At 41.7% G+C, this 11,543-nt stretch overlaps 1 non-coding gene across 1 annotated transcript; it reads right to left on the bottom strand.

Moving 5' to 3' along the window:
- Positions 1–4,168: 4,168 nt before the first annotated feature.
- On the bottom strand, positions 4,169–4,243 carry Trnaa-ugc (transfer RNA alanine (anticodon UGC)). The gene has a single exon. It is a non-coding gene; the product is annotated as a tRNA-Ala (tRNA).
- Between the last annotated feature and the right edge of the window lie 7,300 nt (positions 4,244–11,543).

Here is an 11,543-nt window from a genome sequence, read left to right as displayed (position 1 = left end):
TTCTGTCGTCTGTACTGTTTTTATAACTATTGCCGGTAAATACAATTGGTGTGTGCCTACAACTACAAAATTAATAAAGATATCTGAAGCTGATGAGGCGCTTTACAACGTGAGGCACCCTGAATACAAAAATAGATTAAGAAGATTGGAGACCTGACCTGACCTGACCTAACCTAACCTAACCTAACATAACATAACCTTCTCCTGTAGCAAGGAATCGGAGTGTTACAGCGAACCTGTCTTCTGAAGATGTAGCAGTTCTTAAGTGAATATTGTGCTTTGTGATATGAGGATACACTTCATTGAGCACATACAGAAATGTATGCTCATCCATTCTTAAGTAATTGATGTACGACTTGACGTCTTCCACTGTAAGCTCACGTAACAAGTTTTGTTGAATGCTTTTATCGTGTCGCCGTAAAACCCACGGCTTCACCCAGATTAGATTAGTTTTTCGTTCCATAGATCCGTGCTGAGGAGATCCTCGTGGATGTGGAACATGTCGATTTTTTTAAGCTGAAATAACAATACTAATAGTATGAATAAATACAATACACCATTTGTTTCTATTAAAAATTTCGCCAATGGAGTAGAAGGAGTTGGCTAGTAGTAAGTTTTTCAGGCTCATTTTAAACTGATCTTTATTTCTAACTAAATTTTTTATGTTTCCTGGCAAATTATTGAAGATGAGTGTTCCTGAGTAGTGGACCCCTTTTTGAACTATAGTAAGTGCTTTTAAGTCCTTGTGCAGATCATGTTTGAACTGAGTTGTTTGTTGGAAAAAGAGATATATTATTTTCGACAAATTTCATTAAGAAGTAAATATACTGAGAGTCAGTAGGCAGTAGGCAGTAGTTAGTATATCCAGTTCTTTGAAGAGATTTCTGTAGGACGTCCGTGAATTTACTCCACAAATAATATGTATTACACGCTTTTGGACTCTGAAAACTTTTGTTTGACTTCAAGATTTACCCCAAAATAATATCCCATATGACATTATGGAATGAAAGTAGGCAAAGTATGCAAGCTTTTTCATTATGTTGCCTATGTCTGCTAACACTCGAATTGCAAATACAGATTTGTTAAGGCGTTTCTGCAGTTCTGTGGTGTGCTCCTCCCAACTGAATTTATTATCAAGTTGTAATCCCAGGACTTTAAGACTGTCAACCTCGTATGTATGGTTCCATTTTTCCCCCACTTCTTTTCCGCATGTGCACACAATGCAATTGGGGTACGTACAACCCCTACCCAGTCGCCAGTCCCATCATGCACTGGTGCTGCTGCTTGCAGTAGAGATGGGCAAACTGAAACACTTAACTGTTTCGAAACAAATGAAACAGTACAATGTAATGTTTCGATACGCTGTTTCGAAACAGTGAAAGAGTTTGTGTTTTGTAATCTAATAAACGTACACATATAATCATCTTGAATGTCTACTGCATAAGTATGTCCATATAAACACAAATGAGGTGCGAGAGCGCTAATCATTTCGCAGAAAGTATGAAACTATCACCTGGGCGTCTTGGCAGTTTCATATTTCCTGCAGCAAATGCGTTGCTTTCGTGTTGTGCGACTTTCCTACTTTTCAATTGGCTGAGGACAGCCATAGCTGAAGACAGAAGAACCACCACGAACGGAACTGGAGCTAGGAGCAAACTGCAGAAACAACGGATACGCTACTGGCATTCTCACATTCCGTTAGTATGGGTAATATACCCATCCTGATAATTTCCATGCACACAAAGGGATTCATTGTGGATAATAGGCACAGTGACTATAGACTCACAAATAACGCCAAATAATTCGAATAAATAACAAAATACAACAGAATAAAATTTTGTCTTTCAAGATGTTTCGAACCTTTACTATAAAGTCACCATGCTTCCCAGCCCTTCCCGTTCACCATTACACTATCAGTGATATGTCAAACAGATTGCTTGCAACTATACCTAGATCAAATTTATGTATATGTCTAATAACTGTCACTCTAAGCCTTTTTTTATTCAAAATGTTGTAGGCTTACTTGCGTTTCTTAATACGGTTACTGTACATGAAAAGAGAAGCGTATGTTATAAAAAAAAGTGTAATTTAATCGAATGATTTTCACATATTTATTATTTTGAATGGGAATAGTATGCGTTGTTTCATTGTTTGGTTAGTGTTTATAAAGCAGATGTTACGCCATTTCGTAATAGGACAGTCAGCTAGAAACGAAGCTTTATTTTCGGATATCTTAAGCTTCATTCTATTGCTTGTCAAAAAGAATTCGACACTCTTGAAAGTGTTTCATGAAGTGTTATGTTGTGTTTCAGTATCTGTGCCGAGCCGAATCCCGTACGACACAGAGCGGAATGAAACATCACTGTTTCGATACAATTAGTCCGTTCCAAGCGCAGGTGGACTGAAACAGCCTTATTTTGAAACAACGATACAGTTTCTGTGTCTGGCTCGAGATCGAATCTAGTGCGGTTATCCGAAACACGGGCGAAATGAAACACCACTCTTTCGAAACAGTGAACCACAGCCGTTCCGAAACACTGAAACAGTTCCACGTATCGATACACTGTATCGAAACATAGAAACAGTGGCCAAGTCTAGCTTGCAGTGTGGTTTCAATTGCTTGAGACTGCAGTCGTGTGTGTGAGTTGCATTTACATGTGTGTGTGTGTGTGTGTGTGTGTGTGTGTGTGTGTGTGTGTGTCTGAGTTTGTGTGTTTGTCGTCTAATTTTGACGAAAGCCTTACTGGCAGAAAGCTATATTTGTGACAGTCTTTTTGTTGTGCCTATCTGCGACTCAGCATCTCTGCTATATGCTGAGTAGCAACTTTCCTTTTCATAATATTGTTACATTCCAGCCTGGATTCTCCATTGTTTGTTATATGGCTGTTGGTTATCCGACTTCAGACTTGAAATTTAAACAATCTCGAAAGTCTTGAAGTCCCTTGGACTGATATGAGGGTTGGGACTTAAATAGTGGCAACTATTTATTCACAACCGATACAAAAGAGTTAGATGTTTGAACCTGTTAGGGTCCTTCAAAGTAGTCACCAGAGCTGTGTAGATCCCGTTGCCAGCTAAGTGGAAGGCGTAGTATACCGTTAGCAGAGCCTGTTCTGTTGATGGTGCGAATGGAGCGGTCTAAACTTATGGTGATTCTCGTGAACGACTGTGATGGTGTTATCCTACGTTCCTCCACGGCAGACCGTCAATGCACAGTATTACTGTTCGTTTTTGGAGCATCACCTGCGGCCAACTTTGCAAAACAAGCGGCGACACTTTCGGCACAACCCACCCATCATTTTGCACGACGATGTGCGGGCGCACACAGTGCAAGCTGCAGCTGCTCTGTTCGGTCGATGGGACTGGGAAGTACTGTACCACCCACCATGCTCCCCGGACTTAAGTCCTTGTGACTTTTATTTGATTCCGAAGATGAAGGAACCACTTCGTGGCATTCGCTTCAGAACTGTTCCAGAGATTCGACAGGCAGTAGACCGCCCCCAGTAGCTGAATGGCCAGCGCAACGGAATGTCAATCCTAAGTGCTCTGATTCGACTCGCGGCTGGGTCGGAGATTGTCTCCTCTCAGGGACTGGGTGTTGTGTTGTCCTAATCATCATTTCATCCCCATCGACGAACAAGTCGACGAAGTGCCGTCACATCGAAAGCCTTGAACCCAGCGAACGGTGTACCTGACAGGAAGCCCTAGTCACACGACATTTTTATTTTGACAGGCAGTAGACCGCACCATCAACAGAACAGGCTTTGCTAACGGTATACTACGCCTTACACTTCGCTGGCAATGGGTTCTACACAACGCTGGTGACTCCTTTGGAGGACAGTAACAGGTCCAAACATATAACCCTTTTGTATCGGTGGTGAATAAAAAGTTGCCACTATTTAAGTTCCAACCCTCGTATCTTGCCAGTATCAATGTCGATATTGGGCAAAAATCGTTAATATCCTCGATTCCTGGATTGGGTAAACCGTCTACACTGATCAGAAACAATATTACAACCATAACTATATATGACGGTAGTATCTGTTCCCGAAAGAACAGTTACCGTCAATGACCATGCAGCTTTGCTAGAAATGAAATGATAATTAAATAGACACCCTAGCTGCAAGCAGGCGTTGATATACTTCATTGGGGACACGTTGAAAATGTGTGCCCCGACCGGGACTCGAACCCGGGATCTCCTGCTTGCATGGCAGACGCTCTATCCATCGGAGCCACCGCGGGCACAGAGGATAGTGCGTCTGCAGGGACTTATCCCTTGCACGCTCCCCGTGAGATCCACATTCCCAACATGTCCACAACACTACATTCGTAGTGCGCCTAATAGATGTTTGCCCATCATACTCATTACTCGTGGCAGATTAATCTACCAAGTCCCGTACGAGTTCGGGCATAGCGTGTGCGTTCGCACAAGAAGGTCAAAGGCCGGGAACCCATATTTCTAACTATATATGACGGTAGTATCTGTTCCCGAAAGAACAGTTACCGTCAATGACCATGCAGCTTTGCTAGAAATGAAATGATAATTAAATATACACCCTAGCTGCAAGCAGGCAGGGGATAAGTCCCTGCAGACGCACTATCCTCTGGCCCGCGGTGGCTCAGATGGATAGTGCGTCTGCCATGTAAGCAGGAGATCCTGGGTTCGAGTCCCGGTCGGGGCACACATTTTCAACGTGTCCCCAATGAAGTATATCAACGCCTGCTTGCAGCTAGGGTGTCTATTTAATTATCATTTCAATATTACAACCACCTACCTAATGGGTAGTATGTTCACCTTCAGCAAGCAGCGGCGATGCCTTGTAGTATGAAAGCAATGAGGCATTGGTGTGTCACTGAGGGGCTTGGCCCACACACAAGGCACCTAATTCACGTAAATTCCGGTGAGGGAGCGATGACCTCTGACGCCACGTTCAGTCACGTGCTCGATCGAGTTCATATCTCGCGAGGTAGGGGAGCCAGCACATCATTTGGAACTCGCCACTGTTTTCCTCAGACCACTCCACCACACTGCTCACCTTGTAACATGGCGCATTGTCTTGCTGAAAAATACTTCTGCCGTCGGGAAAAGTGACCGTCATGACGGGGTGTACGTGGTTTGCAGCCAGTGTACGATACTCCTTAGCTGTCGTGGTGCTTTGCGCGTGCTCCATTGGACCCATGGATGCCCACGTGAATGTTTCTCAGAGTATACCGGAGCCGCTGCCAGCTTGTCTCCGTCACACTGTACTTGTTGTTGAGCAGCTGTTCTCCTGGAAGGCTACGGATTCGCGTCTTCCTATCCTCACGATGAAGAAGGATCGCTTTGTTGTCTGTCTGTCCGACTGTTTAGACTCTTTGTTCTCGGGAATGGATAGACATATCAATTTGAAATTTATCTCAGATACTTAATATATGAAGATAGTAACTGTTCTCGAAATAACAGGTATCATTCATGACCGTGCAGCTTCTCTAGAATAAATGATAATTAATTGAAACCCTCAGCTGCCTACAGGTGTTTTTGATATACCTCGATGGGCACAGCTGAAAATGTGTGCCCCGACCGGGACTCGAACCCGGGACCTCCTGTTTACATGGCAACCGCTCTATCCATCTGAGCTGTCCCAATCGCGGTATACGGACAACATCTGTCGGCTGCTGAGGGTTTCAATTAATTATCATTTATTCTAGAGAAGCTGCACGGTCACAATGTTACCTGATCTTTCGACAACAGTTACTATTTTCATATATATAGTTAAAGGCTACCCAGCCATTGACCTTCGTCTGTGCGAATGCGCACAGGTTGCCCGAACTCTTACGGGAATCGTCACCTTAGTGTGCGCGAGTAATCAGTGGATGGGCAGATATCTATTCGGTACATTACGTATGTAGATTGTGGACTGTTGAGAATGTGGGTCTCACGGGAAGCATACAACGCATAAGTCCCTGCAGTCGCGCTATTCATCTGTGTCCTCGGTGGCTCAGATGGATAGCGCGTCTGCCATGTAAGCAGGAGGTCCCGGGTTCGAGTCCCGGTTCGGGCACACATTTGCATCTGTCCCCATCGAGGTATATCAACAACACCTGTCGGTAGCTGAGAGTTTCAGTTAATTATCATTCACATACTTAAGTCTAGAGTCCCTGTGCAGTGTGAAAAATTTAATGTTCCAAGTCAATGCAATCAAAGGATACGGTCATTTGTGTGATATGCACTGAAGCGCCGAAGAAACTAGTATAGGCATGCGTATTCAAATACAATGTAAACAGGCAGAACACGGCGCTGCAGTCGGCAAAGCCTATATAAGACAACAAGTGTCTGGCGCAGTTGTTAGATCGGTTACTGCTGCTACAGTGGCAAGTTATCAAGATCTAAGTGAGTTTGAACGCGGTGCTATAGTCGGCGCGCGAGCGATGGGACACAGCATCTCCGAGGTGGCGATCAAGTGGCCATTTTCCCGTACGACCATTTCACGAGCGTGCCGTGATTATCAGGAATCAGGTAAAACATCAAATCTCTGACATTGCTGCTACCGGAGAAAGATCCTACAAGAACGGGGCCAACCACGACTGAAGAGAATCGAATCGTTCAACATGATAAGGTGCAACCCTCCCGCAAATTGCTGCAGATTTCAGTCCTGGGCCGTTAACAAGTGTCAGCTTCTGAACCATTCGACGAAACATCATCGATATCGGCTTCCGGAGCCGAAGGCCCACTCGTGTACCCTTGATGACGGCACAACGCAAACCTTTACGCATCCCCTGGGTCTTTCAACACCGACATTGGACTGTTGATGACTGGAAACATGCTGCCCGGTCGGGCGAGTCTCGTTTCAAATTGTATCCAGTTGATGGACATATACATGAATGGAAACAACCTCATAAATCCATGGACCCTTGATGTCAGCAGGCGACTGTTCAAGCTGGTGGAGGCTCTGTCATGGTGTGGGGCCTTGTGCAGTTGGAGTGATATGGGGCGCCTGATACGTCTAGATACGACTCTGACAGGTGACACGTAAGTAAGCATCCTCTCTGAACACCTACTTCCATTCATTTCAATTGTGCATTCCGACAGACTTCGGGAACTCCAACAGGACAATGCTACACCCCACACGTCCAGCATTGCTACACAGTGGCTCCAGGAACACTCCTCTGGGATTAAACACTTCCACTGGCCACCAGACTCCCCAGACATGAACGTTATCGAGCATATCTGGGATATCTTACAACGTGGTGTTCAGAAGAGGCCTCCACCCCGTCAGTCTTACGGATACAGCCCTGCATGATTCATTTCTCTCCAGCACTATTTCGGACATCTGGTATGATTCTTTTTTTTAGTAATTTAATTGAAAGCTTTGTTGCTTTGGTAAAAATAAAATTGGTTCTTCTTGTCGTGACAGAATAAATTACTATTAATCACACCAGATTTGTCGGAGAACAGCAGCAACATGTGTAATTGATCCAGCTTTAAGAAATTCTATTACCTTTTAGCGGAAAATTCGTGCGTTACTCTCCGACGTTAGAAAAGTCGAGGTGTTCCGTTCGGAGCAGGAGGCGGCTGTCTTTTCTCATTCGCGATATCGAAAATTACTAAAAAATGAACAGAAATTTTTTTCGGAGGAAGATCGCGCGGAGAAAACAGACAGAAGTTACATGAAAGAAACCTAAGGGACCAACTAATTGGATTTGTACGAACATATAAACGGAACTGAAAGAACTTGGAATAAATACTATAACGATGTCGTCACGACAGCCTCCTGTTCCGACAGAACACACGCTGGATCATAAGCTGCATAAATCTTTTAAACAGAAAAGATTATCACAAGTATAATTAATGAAACTAAGGTTGAGAGATTTTCTTTGAAATTAAATAAACTTCAAGGCTTCAAGTATTATATTATGAAACGGAAACTTACATTAACATGGCCACCCATTGTGGCGGTGGAGCGGATTTTCATGATACACATTCTCGCTTGTTTGTGGTTACATATATTTTTAATCAATTAAACTCTTAAATTTACAATAAAATGATTACATCAGTATGGAGCACAATACTTTTGCGTCCGACTCGCAACACATTCACAGAACAGCTAGAGAGCGGCGCGGCTCCCTGCAGAAGTAAAAATTGGCAATTGTTATTTTGAAACATAGGTGCATCGTTTTTTTACTGATCGACAGCAGCGTATAACAGTTTATAGCTATCGTGATATTCTGCGCTTTTCAGGAGCGCGGCAAAGATATCTGGTTACAACATTCATTAGTATATGTTAAAAAAACTTTTACATGTTAAAAATCGCAGTGATAAAGGCTGTAGTGTCACAGACAGTAGTCGAGTCCATGGCACGTCGTGTTGCGGCACTTCTGCGTGCTCGCGGCGGCCCTACACGGTATTAGGCAGGTGTACCAGTTTCTTTGGCTCTTCAGTGTATCATGATACTTCCGAACTCCATAATAAAAACCTATACGGTATTCTGTGTCGAACTAGAATCTTGATGTTTGTAGAGCACAAGTAAGGGAAAAACTAAAATTGTTAATTTGTAATTATATCACGCGAATAGATGCGTACCTCAGTCAGTACAAACGGAACCGTTATAGGTCGGTTTTTCTGTCTGTCTGTCTTTCTGTCTGTATGTTCGACTATTCAAAACCTTTCTTCTCATGAACTTGTAGACGTGTCAGGTTGAAATTTATCTCACATATTACGGTCTACGGTTCCTTGGAGATGTCAAAAAGTGAAGCGTCTAAGACAATGCAGTCAAAAAATACGGCAATTTAAGTCACATAACTAGTTTAGACAAGCAGAGAATAGAAGCTTTCTAAATGTGGTGCTACAGAATAATGCTGAAGACTAGATGGGTAGATCACGTAACTAATGAGGAGGTACTGAATAGAATTGGGGAGAAGAGGAGTTTGTGACACAACTTGACAAGAAGAAGGGACCGGTTGGTAGGACATGTTTGAGGCATCAAGGGACCTGGAAGAGCAGTTGAACGGAATGGACAGTGTCTTGAAAGAAGGATATAAGATGAACATCAACAAAAGCGAAACGTGGATAATGGAATGTAGTCGAATTAAGTCGGGTGATGCTGAGGGAATTAGATTAGGAAATGAGACACTTAAAATAGTGAAGGCGTTTTGCTATTTCGGGAGCAAAATAACTGGTGATGGTCGAAGTAGAGAGGATATAAAATGTAGACTGGCAATGGCAAGGAAAGTGTTTCTGAAGAAGAGAAATTTGTTAACATCGAGTATAGATTTAAGTGTCAGGAAGTCATTTCTGAAAGTATTTGTATGGAGTGTAGCCATGTATGGAAGTGAAACATGGACGATAAATAGTTTAGACAAGAAGAGAATAGAAGCTTTCGAAATGTGGTGCTACAGAAGAATGCTGAAGGTTAGATGGGTAGATCACATAACTAATGAGGAGGTATTGAACAGAATTGGGGAGAAGAGGAATTTGTGGCACAACTTGACTAAAAGAAGGGATCGGTTGGTAGGACATGTATGGGAGGGCAGGGTGGAGGGTAAAAACCATAGAGGGAGACCAAGAGATGAATACACTAAGCAGATTCAGGAGAATGTAGGCTGCAGTAGTTATTTGGAGATGAAGGAGCTTACGCTGGATAGAGTAGCATGGACGGCTGCATCAAACAGAAGGAAAAAATCCGAAAATGGTTAATTTGTATCACCGAAAACAAAAATTTTATTGTCCTCAGACTGTCTGCCCTTCTGTTAAAATCACATTTTTCTCAGGAACGGATAGCGGTATCAAGTTTAAATTTATGTCACGTTCTGAAGTCTATGGTCACTTGGCTATAAAATAAACGTTAACTTCTGAGTCAAAATAATGAAAAGATGCGGCCATCGACGTCACGTGTTTGGACATTCGCATATTCTCTCACCAAGACCTATATGGTACCTCTCGTTGTTCTAGGAACATGATATTCGGGAAGACGAAAGATTTCCCAGTACAAACAAAGTGAAAAAATCCGAAGTTCTTAATTTAAAATTATATCACATGAAAAAATATTCATTTGTTTATTGGTCATCCGACTTCAGACTTGAAATTTAAGCATGTTCGAAAGTCTTTTACTCATTGGGACTGCTATCTTGGCAATATCAATCATCCATATTCGCGGTCCTCGGGATGAATGAACTGTCTGTATACATAATTAAGTTTGCACATACCCATACTTTTTAATCAGTTAGTTTTTTGTATTGTTTTCTGAATTGTGCCTAAGAACATTTCTGAACCGTACTCTTCATCCTGTTGATTTTCTTCATCTTCAACCTACCTTTTGGCATTCCATTCAGCACTTCTTGCTTCTTTGGTGAATGTATATTAATTATATTTATGTCCACATAGTCCAGCAAAAATTACTATTAAATTCCTTTTTGCACCTCGGCATTGCTAGGGAGATGCATATATTTTACATAAATGAATATCAAATCACTTAGAATAAATTGCATCTGCCTAGCAATAGAATTCTGATTCGTTCATTATTATGTGTAAAATTCATTGGGCGGAAAGAAAGAGAGGATACTGTTATAATTTCATAATCGATTATCGGAGCATCATCTTTAATAAAGGAAATGGCAAAATGTAAACAATGTGATCGTGTAAATTTGCTGGAAGTAACTGAACAGCAAAGTAGTAGGAGCGGAAAACAGTGTCACTCATGCCATAAACATTTAAATCATCAGGAGATATGTGGAAGTTCTCTCTTTGATGCATGGGTTCCTCTCAATAGTACGGGCAGCTTCGTTTATAAACTGGTGACCACAGAATTTTTGTTTATCGAATTTCTTGATCTGTGATGCTGTTAATGTTTACTGCACACCAGAGAATATTTACATCCACAGAAAACTGTAGCACTTACCAACAAACGTTTATGCGTCTACCTCTGCGTAAGTAAATAATATTTATGAATATCATTTTCCAATATCGTGTTTTTTGATGCATATATGTAGTTCTTGCTGTTAACAGAAATCTGTGCTGCATAATGGTCTTTGATCAAAGCCATTCGCATAATAAAGAATAAACTGAACAGCAGTATAACATATTACATGATGTCATTTCTACCATTTGAAAAATATGCAGAATACTGTCAACAAAAATATTATTGTCAGCTAATACAACAATAAGGGGTAATTTCTCATCTTTCATCACATTCTTTATCGCTTTAACGACACCGACTTTGACCTTTATTTTCGTAACCATTAATGTGAAGAAGTGATTTTCTTGTTAATTAGTATCCCATAGTTAACTGCAAAATAAATAGCACAGCGCGAAAGTTGATCCCCTGAAAAAGGTAGTGAAAAAATTACTTATTGAAATTTTGGGTTTAAATATTGGTTTCTTCATTTATTAAAATATGTGTCCGATTTGGATTGTTGACCATAATATTACCTTTCTACACCTCATAATCGAAACCTTGTATGACTCAAAATGGTTCAAATGGCTCTGAGCACTATGGGACTTAACTTCTGAGGCCATCAGTCCCCTAGAATTTAGAACTACTTAAACCTAACTAACCTAAGAACATCAC

The sequence above is a fragment of the Schistocerca cancellata genome, chromosome 12 (assembly GCF_023864275.1).
Source record: "Schistocerca cancellata isolate TAMUIC-IGC-003103 chromosome 12, iqSchCanc2.1, whole genome shotgun sequence".
NCBI lineage: Eukaryota > Metazoa > Arthropoda > Insecta > Orthoptera > Acrididae > Schistocerca > Schistocerca cancellata.
Note: the sequence above shows the minus strand (reverse complement) of the source record. Positions and strands in the feature narration are given on the sequence as shown.